The following is a 12169-nucleotide window of genomic DNA, read 5'->3' as shown; positions in this document are numbered from 1 at the left end:
GATGCTGCCACCATGTTTCACTGTTGGGATTGTATTGGGCAGGTGATGAGCAGTGCCTGGTTTTCCCCACACATACCGTTTAGAATTATCACCAAAAAGGTCTAGCTTCGTCTCATCAGACCAAAGAATCTTATTTCTCATAGTCCAGGAGTCCTTCATGTGTTTCTTAGCAAACTCTATGTGGGTTTTCATATGTCTTGTACTGAGGAGACGCTTCCTAAGGCCCGACTGGTGGAGGGCTGCAGTGATAGTAGACTTTGTGGAACTTTCTCCCATCTCCCTCCTGTATCTGTGGAGCTCAGCCACAGTGATCTTGGGGTTCTGCTCCCACGATTGCTCAGTTTGGCTGGACGGCCAGGTCTAGGAAGACTTCTGGTGGTCCCAAATTTCTTCCATTAAAGGATTATGGAGGCCACTGTGCTCTTAGGAACCTTGAGTACTGCAGAAATTCTTTTGCAACCTTGGCCAGAACGGTGCCTTGCCACAATTCTGTCTCTGAGCTCCTTGGCCAGTTCCTTTGACCTCATGATTCTCATTTGGTCTGACATGCACTGTGAGCTGTGAGGTCTTATATAGACAGGTGTGCGCCTTTACAAATCAAGTCCTATCAGTTTAATTACACACAGCTGGACCCCAATGAAGGAGTAGAACCATCTAAAGGAAGATCACAAGGAAATGGACAGCGTGTGACTTACATATGAGTGTCTGAGCAAAGGGTCTGAATACTTATCACCATTTGAGATTTCAGCTTTTCTTTTTTAATAAACTTGCAAACATTTCTACATTTCTGTTTTTTTTTCAGTCAAGATTGTGTGCAGAGTGTACATTAATGATAAAAAATGAACTTTTTTTGAATTTACCAGATGGCTGCAATGAAACAAAGTGGAAAATTTAAAGGGGTCTGAAAACATTCTGTACCCACTGTACCAAATATCATCAATACTACTACTCCAATATACGGCACAGATCACATATCCCAGCCCTGCAGAGGACTTCCTTGTGTCTCTCTCCCCAGTGTCCTCCTCTTTCTTTCCCTCTCCCTGGTGACTCCTCTCTCTCTTTCCCTCTCTCCCCCGTGTCTCCTCTCTCTCTTTCCCTCTCCCCGGTGTCTCCTCTCTCTTTCCCTCTCTCCGCGGTGTCTCCTCTCTCTCTTTCCCTCTCTCCTCGGTGTCTCCTCTCTCTCTTTCCCTCTCTCCCCAGTGTCTCATCTCTCACTTTCCCCGGTGTCTGCTCTCCCTCTTTCCCTCTCCCCGGTGTCTCCTCTCTCTCATTCCCTCACTCCCCGGTGTCGCCTCTCTTTCCCTCTCCCCTCTGTCTCCTCTCTATTTCCGTCTCCCAGTGTCTCCTCTCTATTTCCCTCTCCCCGGTGTCTTTTCTCCCTTTGTCCATCTCTCCCCAGTGTCTCCTCTCTCTCTTTCCCTCTCCCCTGTGTCTCCTCTCTCTCTTTCCCTCTCTCCCTGGTGTCTCCTCTCCCTCTTTCCCCTGTGTCTCCTCTCTCTCTTTCCCTCTCTCCCCGGTGTCTCCTCTCTCTCTTTCCCTCTCTCCCCGGTGTCTCCTCTCTCTCTTTCCCTCTCTCCTCGATGTCTCCTCTCTCTCCCTCTCCCCGGTGTCTACTCTCTATCTTTGCCTCTCTCCCTGGTGTCGCCTCTCTTTCCCTCTCTCCCCGGTGTCTCCTCTCTCTTTCCCTCTCTCCCCCGTGTCTCCTCTCTCTTTCCCTCTCTCCCCCCCGTGTCTCCTCTCTCTCTTTCCCTCTCTCCCCCGTGTCTCCTCTCTCTCTTTCCCTCTCTCCCCCGTGTCTCCTCTCTCTCTTTCCCTCTCTCCCCGTGTCTCCTCTCTCTTTCCCTCTCTCCCCCGTGTCTCCTCTCTCTCTTTCCCTCTCCCCCCGGTGTCTCCTCTCTCTCTTTCCCTCTCTCCCTGGCGTCTCCTCTCTCTCTTTCCCTCTCTCCCAGGCGTCTCCCCTCTCTCTTTCCCTCTCTCCCAGGCGTCTCCCCTCTCTCTTTCCCTCTCTCCCCGGCGTCTCCCCTCTCTTTCCCTCTCTCCCCGGCGTCTCCCCTCTCTCTTTCCCTCTCTCCCCGGCGTCTACTCTCTCTCTTTCCCTCTCTCCCCGGCGTCTACTCTCTCTCTTTCCCTCTCTCCCCGGCGTCTCCTCTCTCTTTCCCTCTCTCCCCGGCGTCTCCTCTCTCTCTTTCCCTCTCTCCCCGGTGTCTCCTCTCTCTCTCTTTCCCTCTCCCCCCCCCCCCCCGGTGTCTCCTCTCTCTCTTTCCCTCTCCCCCCGGTGTCTCCGCTCTCTTTCCCTCTCCCCAGTGTCTTCTCTCTATTTCCCTGTCTTCTCTCTCTTTCCCTGTCTTCTCTCTCTTTCCCTCTCCCCAGTGTCTCCTCTCCCTCTTTCTTTCTCTTTCCCTGTCCCCGGTGTCTCCTCTCTCTCTTTCCCTCTCTCCCCGGTGTCTCTCTCCCCAGTGTCTCCTCTCTCTTTCCCTCTCTCCCAGGTGTCTCCTCTCTCCTTCCCTCTCTCCCCGGTGTCTCCTCTCTTTCCCTCTCTCCCCGGTGTCTCCTCTTTCCCTCTCTCTTCCCGGTGTCTCCTCTCTTTTTCCCCTCTCTCCCCGATGTCTCTTCTCTCTTTCCCTCTCCCCTCTCTCTCTTTCCCTCTCTCCCCGGTGTCTCCTCTCTTTCCCTCTCTCCCCGGTGTCTCCTCTCTTTCCCTCTCTCTTCCCGGTGTCTCCTCTCTTTCCCGCTCTCCCCGATGTCTCTTCTCTCTTTCCCTCTCTCTTCCTGGTGTCTCCTCTCTCTTTCCCTCTCTCCCCGATGTCTCCTCTCTCTCTTTCCCTCTCTCCCCGATGTCTCCTCTCTCTTCCCCTGTCCCCGGTGTCTCCTCCCTCTCTTTCCCTCTCCCCGGTGTCTCCTCTCTCTCCCCGGTGTCTCCTCTATTTCCCTCTCCCAGGTGTCTTCTCTCTCTCTATTTCCCTCTCCCCGGTGTCTCCTCTCTCTCTTTCCCTCTCTCCCCGGTGTCTCCTCCCTCTCTTTCCCTCTATTTCCCTCTCCCAGGTGTCTCCTCTCTCTCTATTTCCCTCTCCCGGTGTCTCCTCTCTCTCTATTTCCCTCACCCCGGTGTCTCCCCTCTCTCTATTTCCCTCTCCCCGGTGTCTCCTCTCTCTCTCCCGCCGATGTCTCCTCTCCCTTTGTCCCTCTCTCCCCAGTGTCTCCTCTCTCTCTCTCTCTCCCCAGTGTCTCCTCTCTCTATTTACCTCTCCCCGGTTTCTCCTCTCTCTCTCTTCCCGGTGTCTCCTCTCTCTTCCCCTCTTTCCGGTGTCTCCTCCCTCTCTCCCCCGTGTCTCCTCTCTCTCTTTCCCTCTCTCCCCCCGTGTCTCCTCTCTCTTTCCCTCTCTCCCCCCGTGTCTCCTCTCTCTCTTTCCCTCTCTCCCCCCGTGTCTCCTCTCTCTCTTTCCCTCTCTCCCCCCGTGTCTCCTCTCTCTTTCCCTCTCTCCCCCGTGTCTCCTCTCTCTCTTTCCCTCTCTCCCCCCGTGTCTCCTCTCTCTCTTTCCCTCTCTCCCCCCGTGTCTCCTCTCTCTCTTTCCCTCTCTCCCCCCGTGTCTCCTCTCTCTCTTTCCCTCTCTCCCCCCGTGTCTCCTCTCTCTTTCCCTCTCTCCCCCCGTGTCTCCTCTCTCTCTTTCCCTCTCTCCCCCCGTGTCTCCTCTCTCTTTCCCTCTCTCCCCCCGTGTCTCCTCTCTCTCTTTCCCTCTCTCCCCCCGTGTCTCCTCTCTCTCTTTCCCTCTCTCCCCCCGTGTCTCCTCTCTCTCTTTCCCTCTCTCCCCCGTGTCTCCTCTCTCTCTTTCCCTCTCTCCCCCCGTGTCTCCTCTCTCTCTTTCCCTCTCTCCCCCCGTGTCTCCTCTCTCTCTTTCCCTCTCTCCCCCCGTGTCTCCTCTCTCTCTTTCCCTCTCTCCCCCCGTGTCTCCTCTCTCTCTTTCCCTCTCTCCCCCCGTGTCTCCTCTCTCTCTTTCCCTCTCTCCCCCCGTGTCTCCTCTCTCTCTTTCCCTCTCTCCCCCCGTGTCTCCTCTCTCTCTTTCCCTCTCTCCCCCCGTGTCTCCTCTCTCTCTTTCCCTCTCTCCCCCCGTGTCTCCTCTCTCTCTTTCCCTCTCTCCCCCCGTGTCTCCTCTCTCTCTTTCCCTCTCTCCCCCCGTGTCTCCTCTCTCTCTTTCCCTCTCTCCCCCCGTGTCTCCTCTCTCTCTTTCCCTCTCTCCCCCCGTGTCTCCTCTCTCTCTTTCCCTCTCTCCCCCCGTGTCTCCTCTCTCTCTTTCCCTCTCTCCCCCCGTGTCTCCTCTCTCTCTTTCCCTCTCTCCCCCCGTGTCTCCTCTCTCTCTTTCCCTCTCTCCCCCCGTGTCTCCTCTCTCTCTTTCCCTCTCTCCCCCCGTGTCTCCTCTCTCTCTTTCCCTCTCTCCCCCCGTGTCTCCTCTCTCTCTTTCCCTCTCTCCCCCCGTGTCTCCTCTCTCTCTTTCCCTCTCTCCCCCCGTGTCTCCTCTCTCTCTTTCCCTCTCTCCCCCCGTGTCTCCTCTCTCTCTTTCCCTCTCTCCCCCCGTGTCTCCTCTCTCTCTTTCCCTCTCTCCCCCCGTGTCTCCTCTCTCTCTTTCCCTCTCTCCCCCCGTGTCTCCTCTCTCTCTTTCCCTCTCTCCCCCCGTGTCTCCTCTCTCTCTTTCCCTCTCTCCCCCCGTGTCTCCTCTCTCTCTTTCCCTCTCTCCCCCCGTGTCTCCTCTCTCTCTTTCCCTCTCTCCCCCCGTGTCTCCTCTCTCTCTTTCCCTCTCTCCCCCCGTGTCTCCTCTCTCTCTTTCCCTCTCTCCCCCCGTGTCTCCTCTCTCTCTTTCCCTCTCTCCCCCCGTGTCTCCTCTCTCTCTTTCCCTCTCTCCCCCCGTGTCTCCTCTCTCTCTTTCCCTCTCTCCCCCCGTGTCTCCTCTCTCTCTTTCCCTCTCTCCCCCCGTGTCTCCTCTCTCTCTTTCCCTCTCTCCCCCCGTGTCTCCTCTCTCTCTTTCCCTCTCTCCCCCCGTGTCTCCTCTCTCTCTTTCCCTCTCTCCCCCCGTGTCTCCTCTCTCTCTTTCCCTCTCTCCCCCCGTGTCTCCTCTCTCTCTTTCCCTCTCTCCCCCCGTGTCTCCTCTCTCTCTTTCCCTCTCTCCCCCCGTGTCTCCTCTCTCTCTTTCCCTCTCTCCCCCCGTGTCTCCTCTCTCTCTTTCCCTCTCTCCCCCGTGTCTCCTCTCTCTCTTTCCCTCTCTCCCCCGTGTCTCCTCTCTCTCTTTCCCTCTCTCCCCCGTGTCTCCTCTCTCTCTTTCCCTCTCTCCCCCGTGTCTCCTCTCTCTCTTTCCCTCTCTCCCCCGTGTCTCCTCTCTCTCTTTCCCTCTCTCCCCCGTGTCTCCTCTCTCTCTTTCCCTCTCTCCCCCGTGTCTCCTCTCTCTCTTTCCCTCTCTCCCCCGTGTCTCCTCTCTCTCTTTCCCTCTCTCCCCCGTGTCTCCTCTCTCTCTCTTTCCCTCTCTCCCCCGTGTCTCCTCTCTCTCTCTTTCCCTCTCTCCCCCGTGTCTCCTCTCTCTCTCTTTCCCTCTCTCCCCCGTGTCTCCTCTCTCTCTCTTTCCCTCTCTCCCCCGTGTCTCCTCTCTCTCTCTTTCCCTCTCTCCCCCGTGTCTCCTCTCTCTCTCTTTCCCTCTCTCCCCCGTGTCTCCTCTCTCTCTCTTTCCCTCTCTCCCCCGTGTCTCCTCTCTCTCTCTTTCCCTCTCTCCCCCGTGTCTCCTCTCTCTCTCTTTCCCTCTCTCCCCCGTGTCTCCTCTCTCTCTCTTTCCCTCTCTCCCCCGTGTCTCCTCTCTCTCTCTTTCCCTCTCTCCCCCGTGTCTCCTCTCTCTCTCTTTCCCTCTCTCCCCCGTGTCTCCTCTCTCTCTCTTTCCCTCTCTCCCCCGTGTCTCCTCTCTCTCTCTTTCCCTCTCTCCCCCGTGTCTCCTCTCTCTCTCTTTCCCTCTCTCCCCCGTGTCTCCTCTCTCTCTCTTTCCCTCTCTCCCCCGTGTCTCCTCTCTCTCTCTTTCCCTCTCTCCCCCGTGTCTCCTCTCTCTCTCTTTCCCTCTCTCCCCCGTGTCTCCTCTCTCTCTCTTTCCCTCTCTCCCCCGTGTCTCCTCTCTCTCTCTTTCCCTCTCTCCCCCGTGTCTCCTCTCTCTCTCTTTCCCTCTCTCCCCCGTGTCTCCTCTCTCTCTCTTTCCCTCTCTCCCCCGTGTCTCCTCTCTCTCTCTTTCCCTCTCTCCCCCGTGTCTCCTCTCTCTCTCTTTCCCTCTCTCCCCCGTGTCTCCTCTCTCTCTCTTTCCCTCTCTCCCCCGTGTCTCCTCTCTCTCTCTTTCCCTCTCTCCCCCGTGTCTCCTCTCTCTCTCTTTCCCTCTCTCCCCCGTGTCTCCTCTCTCTCTCTTTCCCTCTCTCCCCCGTGTCTCCTCTCTCTCTCTTTCCCTCTCTCCCCCGTGTCTCCTCTCTCTCTCTTTCCCTCTCTCCCCCGTGTCTCCTCTCTCTCTCTTTCCCTCTCTCCCCCGTGTCTCCTCTCTCTCTCTTTCCCTCTCTCCCCCGTGTCTCCTCTCTCTCTCTTTCCCTCTCTCCCCCGTGTCTCCTCTCTCTCTCTTTCCCTCTCTCCCCCGTGTCTCCTCTCTCTCTCTTTCCCTCTCTCCCCCGTGTCTCCTCTCTCTCTCTTTCCCTCTCTCCCCCGTGTCTCCTCTCTCTCTCTTTCCCTCTCTCCCCCGTGTCTCCTCTCTCTCTCTTTCCCTCTCTCCCCCGTGTCTCCTCTCTCTCTCTTTCCCTCTCTCCCCCGTGTCTCCTCTCTCTCTCTTTCCCTCTCTCCCCCGTGTCTCCTCTCTCTCTCTTTCCCTCTCTCCCCCGTGTCTCCTCTCTCTCTCTTTCCCTCTCTCCCCCGTGTCTCCTCTCTCTCTCTTTCCCTCTCTCCCCCGTGTCTCCTCTCTCTCTCTTTCCCTCTCTCCCCCGTGTCTCCTCTCTCTCTCTTTCCCTCTCTCCCCCGTGTCTCCTCTCTCTCTCTTTCCCTCTCTCCCCCGTGTCTCCTCTCTCTCTCTTTCCCTCTCTCCCCCGTGTCTCCTCTCTCTCTCTTTCCCTCTCTCCCCCGTGTCTCCTCTCTCTCTCTTTCCCTCTCTCCCCCGTGTCTCCTCTCTCTCTCTTTCCCTCTCTCCCCCGTGTCTCCTCTCTCTCTCTTTCCCTCTCTCCCCCGTGTCTCCTCTCTCTCTCTTTCCCTCTCTCCCCCGTGTCTCCTCTCTCTCTCTTTCCCTCTCTCCCCCGTGTCTCCTCTCTCTCTCTTTCCCTCTCTCCCCCGTGTCTCCTCTCTCTCTCTTTCCCTCTCTCCCCCGTGTCTCCTCTCTCTTTCCCTCTCTCCCCCGTGTCTCCTCTCTCTCTCTTTCCCTCTCTCCCCCGTGTCTCCTCTCTCTCTCTTTCCCTCTCTCCCCCGTGTCTCCTCTCTCTCTCTTTCCCTCTCTCCCCCGTGTCTCCTCTCTCTCTCTTTCCCTCTCTCCCCCGTGTCTCCTCTCTCTCTCTTTCCCTCTCTCCCCCGTGTCTCCTCTCTCTCTCTTTCCCTCTCTCCCCCGTGTCTCCTCTCTCTCTCTTTCCCTCTCTCCCCCGTGTCTCCTCTCTCTCTCTTTCCCTCTCTCCCCCGTGTCTCCTCTCTCTCTCTTTCCCTCTCTCCCCCGTGTCTCCTCTCTCTCTCTTTCCCTCTCTCCCCCGTGTCTCCTCTCTCTCCCTCTCTCCCCCGTGTCTCCTCTCTCTCTTTCCCTCTCCCCCGTGTCTCCTCTCTCTCTTTCCCTCTCCCCCGTGTCTCCTCTCTCTCTTTCCCTCTCTCCCCCGATGTCTCCTCTCTCTCTTTCCCTCTCTCCCCCGATGTCTCCTCTCTCTCTTTCCCTCTCTCCCCCGATGTCTCCTCTCTCTCTTTCCCTCTCTCCCCCGATGTCTCCTCTCTCTCTTTCCCTCTCTCCCCGATGTCTCCTCTCTCTCTTTCCCGTGTCTCCTCTCTCTCTTGCTCTCTCCCCCCCGTGTCTCCTCTCTTTCTTTCCCTCTCCCCGGTGTCTCCCGGCTCCGCCGCTCCCGTTACATGACGTCGTCCCCGGACCGCAGGCCGCACACCCTCGCCCCCGCCCGGCGGCCGCTGCTGCTCCCGAGTCCTGCACTGTACTCGCGGCCCGCTCTGTCCCCGGCGCCGGGCGCTCTCCTACTCCCGCAGGCCGGGAATGTAAACACTGGCACAGAAGGCCTCCCGCGGAGCCGCCGGCTGTGTGCAGGCCCCGGGTGACGCCGAGAGCTCGGGAGGAGCGAGGGGAGATGTCGGCGCGGCCACAGGCCGGGGACGGCGGGGGGGGTCGGCTCCTACCTGTCATTACTTTCTACGCCATCTTGGATCCGACTTGTCAAGAGCCGCAGAGCACGACGGGAAGTGCGAGAGACGGGAACGGGAAGTGTGAGGATGGGGACCGGAAATGCCAGGGACGGGGACCGGAAGTGAGTGGACCGAGGACCGGAAATCACTGAAAAAGAAGGGGAGAAACCTGTAGTGTGAGAGAGATGGGAAGTGGGGACGAGACGGAGAGAGTTGGGAAGTGTGAGGGAGACGGGAAGTGGGGAAGAGACGGAGAGGGATGGGAAGTGGGGAAGAGACGGAGAGAGGTGGGAAGTGTGAGGGAGACGGGAAGTGGGGAAGAGACGGAGAGGGATGGGAAGTGGGGAAGAGACGGAGAGAGGTGGGAAGTGTGAGGGAGACGGGAAGTGGGGACGAGATGGAGAGAGGTGGGAAGTGGGGAAGAGACGGAGAGAGATGGGAAGTGGGGAAGAGACGGAGAGAGGTGGGAAGTGTGAGGGAGACGGGAAGTGGGGACGAGACGGAGAGAGTTGGGAAGTGTGAGGGAGACGGGAAGTGGGGAAGAGACGGAGAGAGTTGGGAAGTGTGAGGGAGACGGGAAGTGGGGACGAGACGGAGAGAGGTGGGAAGTGTGAGGGAGACGGGAGGTGGGGAAGAGACGGAGAGAGGTGGGAAGTGTGAGGGAGACGGGAAGTGGGGACGAGACGGAGAGAGTTGGGAAGTGTGAGGGAGACGGGAAGTGGGGAAGAGACGGAGAGAGTTGGGAAGTATGAGGGAGACGGGAAGTGGGAAGAGACGGAGAGAGATGGGAAGTGTGAGGGAGACGGGAAGTGGGGACGAGACGGAGAGAGATGGGAAGTGTGAGGGAGACAGAAAATGGAGACGAGACGGAGAGAGACGGGAAGTGTGAGGGAGACGGGAAGTGGAGACGGAGAGAGATGGGAAGTGTGAGGGAGACGGGAAGTGGGGACGAGACCGGAAGTGTGAGGGAGACGGGAAGTGGAGACGAGACGGAGAGAGATGGGAAGTGTGAGGGAGACGGGAAGTGGGGACGAGACGGAGAGAGATGGGAAGTGTGAGGGAGACGGGAATTGGGGACGAGACGGAGAGAGATGGGAAGTGTGAGGGAGACAGGAAGTGGAGACGAGACAGAGAGAGACGGGAAGTGTGAGGGAGACGGGAAGTGGGGACGAGACGGAGAGAGGTGGGAAGTGTGAGGGAGATGGGAAGTGGGGACGAGACGGAGAGAGGTGGGAAGTGTGAGGGAGACGGGAAGTGGGGACAAGACGGAGAGAGGTGGGAAGTGTGAGGGAGACGGGAAGTGGGGAAGAGACGGAGAGAGATGGGAAGTGGGGAAGAGATGGAGAGAGGTGGGAAGTGTGAGGGAGACGGGAAGTGGGGAAGAGACGGAGAGAGATGGGAAGTGGGGAAGATACGGAGAGAGGTGGGAAGTGTGAGGGAGACGGGAAGTGGGGACGAGACGGAGAGAGGTGGGAAGTGTGAGGGAGACGGGAAGTGGGGAAGAGATGGGAAGTGTGAGGGAGACGGGAAGAGGGGACGAGACGGAGAGAGGTGGGAAGTGTGAGGGAGACGGGAAGTGGGGACGAGACGGAGAGAGGTGGGAAGTGGGAAAGAGACGGAGAGAGTTGGGAAGTGTGAGGGAGACGGGAAGTGGGGACGAGACGGAGAGAGGTGGGAAGTGTGAGGGAGACGGGAAGTGGGGACGAGACGGAGAGAGATGGGAAGTGTGAGGGAGACGGGAAGTGGGGAAGAGACGGAGAGAGTTGGGAAGTGTGAGGGAGACGGGAAGTGGGGACGAGACGGAGAGAGGTGGGAAGTGTGAGGGAGACGGGAAGTGGGGACGAGACGGAGAGAGGTGGGAAGTGTGAGGGAGACGGGAAGTGGGGACGAGACGAAGAGAGGTGGGAAGTGTGAGGGAGACGGGAAGTGGGGAAGAGACGGAGAGAGATGGGAAGTGTGAGGGAGACGGGAAGTGGGGAAGAGACGGAGAGAGATGGGAAGTGTGAGGGAGACGGGAAGTGGGGACGAGACGGAGAGAGTTGGGAAGTGTGAGGGAGACGGGAAGTGGGGAAGAGACGGAGAGAGTTGGGAAGTGTGAGGTAGACGGGAAGTGGGGACGAGACGGAGAGAGTTGGGAAGTGAGGGAGATGGGAAGTGGGGAAGAGACGGAGAGAGGTGGGAAGTGTGAGGGAGACGGGAAGTGGGGAAGAGACGGAGAGAGGTGGGAAGTTTGAGGGAGACGGGAAGTGGGGAAGAGACGGAGAGAGGTGGGAAGTGTGAGGAAGACGGGAAGTGGGGACGAGACGGAGAGAGTTGGGAAGTGTGAGGGAGACGGGAAGTGGGGAAGAGACGGAGAGAGATGGGAAGTGTGAGGGAGACGGGAAGAGACGGAGAGAGGTGGGAAGTGTGAGGGAGACGGGAAGTGGGGACGAGACGGAGAGAGTTGGGAAGTGTGAGGGAGACGGGAAGTGGGGAAGAGACGGAGAGAGATGGGAAGTGTGAGGGAGACGGGAAGTGAGGACGAGACGGAGAGAGTTGGGAAGTGGGAACGAGACGGAGAGAGATGGGAAGTGTGAGGGAGACGGGAAGTGGGGAAGAGACGGAGAGAGATGGGAAATGTGAGGGAGACGGGAAGTGGGGAAGAGACGGAGACAGATGGGAAGTGTGAGGGAGACGGGAAGTGGGGACGAGACGGAGAGAGATGTGAAGTGTGAGAGAGACAAAAAATGGAGACGAGACGGGAAGTGTGAGGGAGACGGGAAGTGGAGACGAGACGGAGAGAGATGGGAAGTGTGAGGGAGACGGGAAGTGGGGACGAGACCGGAAGTGTGAGGGAGACGGGAAGTGGAGACGAGACGGAGAGAGATGGGAAGTGTGAGGGAGACGGGAAGTGGGGACGAGACGGAGAGAGATGGGAAGTGTGAGGGAGACGGGAATTGGGGACGAGACGGAGAGAGATGGGAAGTGTGAGGGAGACAGGAAGTGGAGACGAGACGGAGAGAGGTGGGAAGTGTGAGGGAGACGGGAAGTGGGGACGAGACGGAGAGAGGTGGGAAGTGTGAGGGAGACGGGAAGTGGGGAAGAGATGGGAAGTGTGAGGGAGACGGGAAGAGGGGACGAGACGGAGAGAGGTGGGAAGTGTGAGGGAGACGGGAAGTGGGGACGAGACGGAGAGAGGTGGGAAGTGGGGAAGAGACGGAGAGAGTTGGGAAGTGTGAGGGAGACGGAGAGAGGTGGGAAGTGTGAGGGAGACGGGAAGTGGGGAAGAGACGGAGAGAGATGGGAAGTGTGAGGGAGACGGGAAGTGGGGACGAGACGGAGAGAGTTGGGAAGTGTGAGGGAGACGGGAAGTGGGGAAGAGACGGAGAAAGTTGGGAAGTGTGAGGGAGACGGGAAGTGGGGACGAGACGGAGAGAGGTGGGAAGTGTGAGGGAGACGGGAAGTGGGGAAGAGACGGAGAGAGATGGGAAGTGTGAGGGAGACGGGAAGTGGGGAAGAGACGGAGAGAGATGGGAAGTGTGAGGGAGACGGGAAGTGGGGAAGAGACGGAGAGAGATGGGAAGTGTGAGGGAGACGGGAAGTGGGGACGAGACGGAGAGAGATGGGAAGTGTGAGGGAGACGGGAAGTGGGGACGAGACGGAGAGAGTTGGGAAGTGTGAGGGAGACGGGAAGTGGGGACGAGACTGAGAGAGTTGGGAAGTGTGAGGGAGACGGGAAGTGGGAACGAGACGGAGAGAGTTGGGAAGTGTGAGGGAGACGGGAAGTGGGGAAGAGACGGAGAGAGTTGGGAAGTGTGA

General features: G+C 58.4%; 1 protein-coding gene across 1 annotated transcript in view; it reads right to left on the bottom strand.

The window, feature by feature from the left end:
- Positions 1-8492, bottom strand: part of HELZ (helicase with zinc finger) — a 67022-nt gene extending 58530 nt beyond the window's left edge. The window contains exon 1 of the mRNA XM_073579809.1: positions 8366-8492. The gene's annotated coding sequence lies outside the window, so the exon portion shown is untranslated. The remainder of the gene's footprint in view (positions 1-8365) is intronic.
- Between the last annotated feature and the right edge of the window lie 3677 nt (positions 8493-12169).

Source organism: Dendrobates tinctorius, unplaced genomic scaffold (genome assembly GCF_039654945.1).
Source record: "Dendrobates tinctorius isolate UK_male_01 unplaced genomic scaffold, ASM3965494v1 ptg000063l, whole genome shotgun sequence".
NCBI classification, from domain to species: Eukaryota; Metazoa; Chordata; class Amphibia; order Anura; family Dendrobatidae; genus Dendrobates; species Dendrobates tinctorius.
This window is presented reverse-complemented; position numbering and strand designations above follow the sequence as displayed.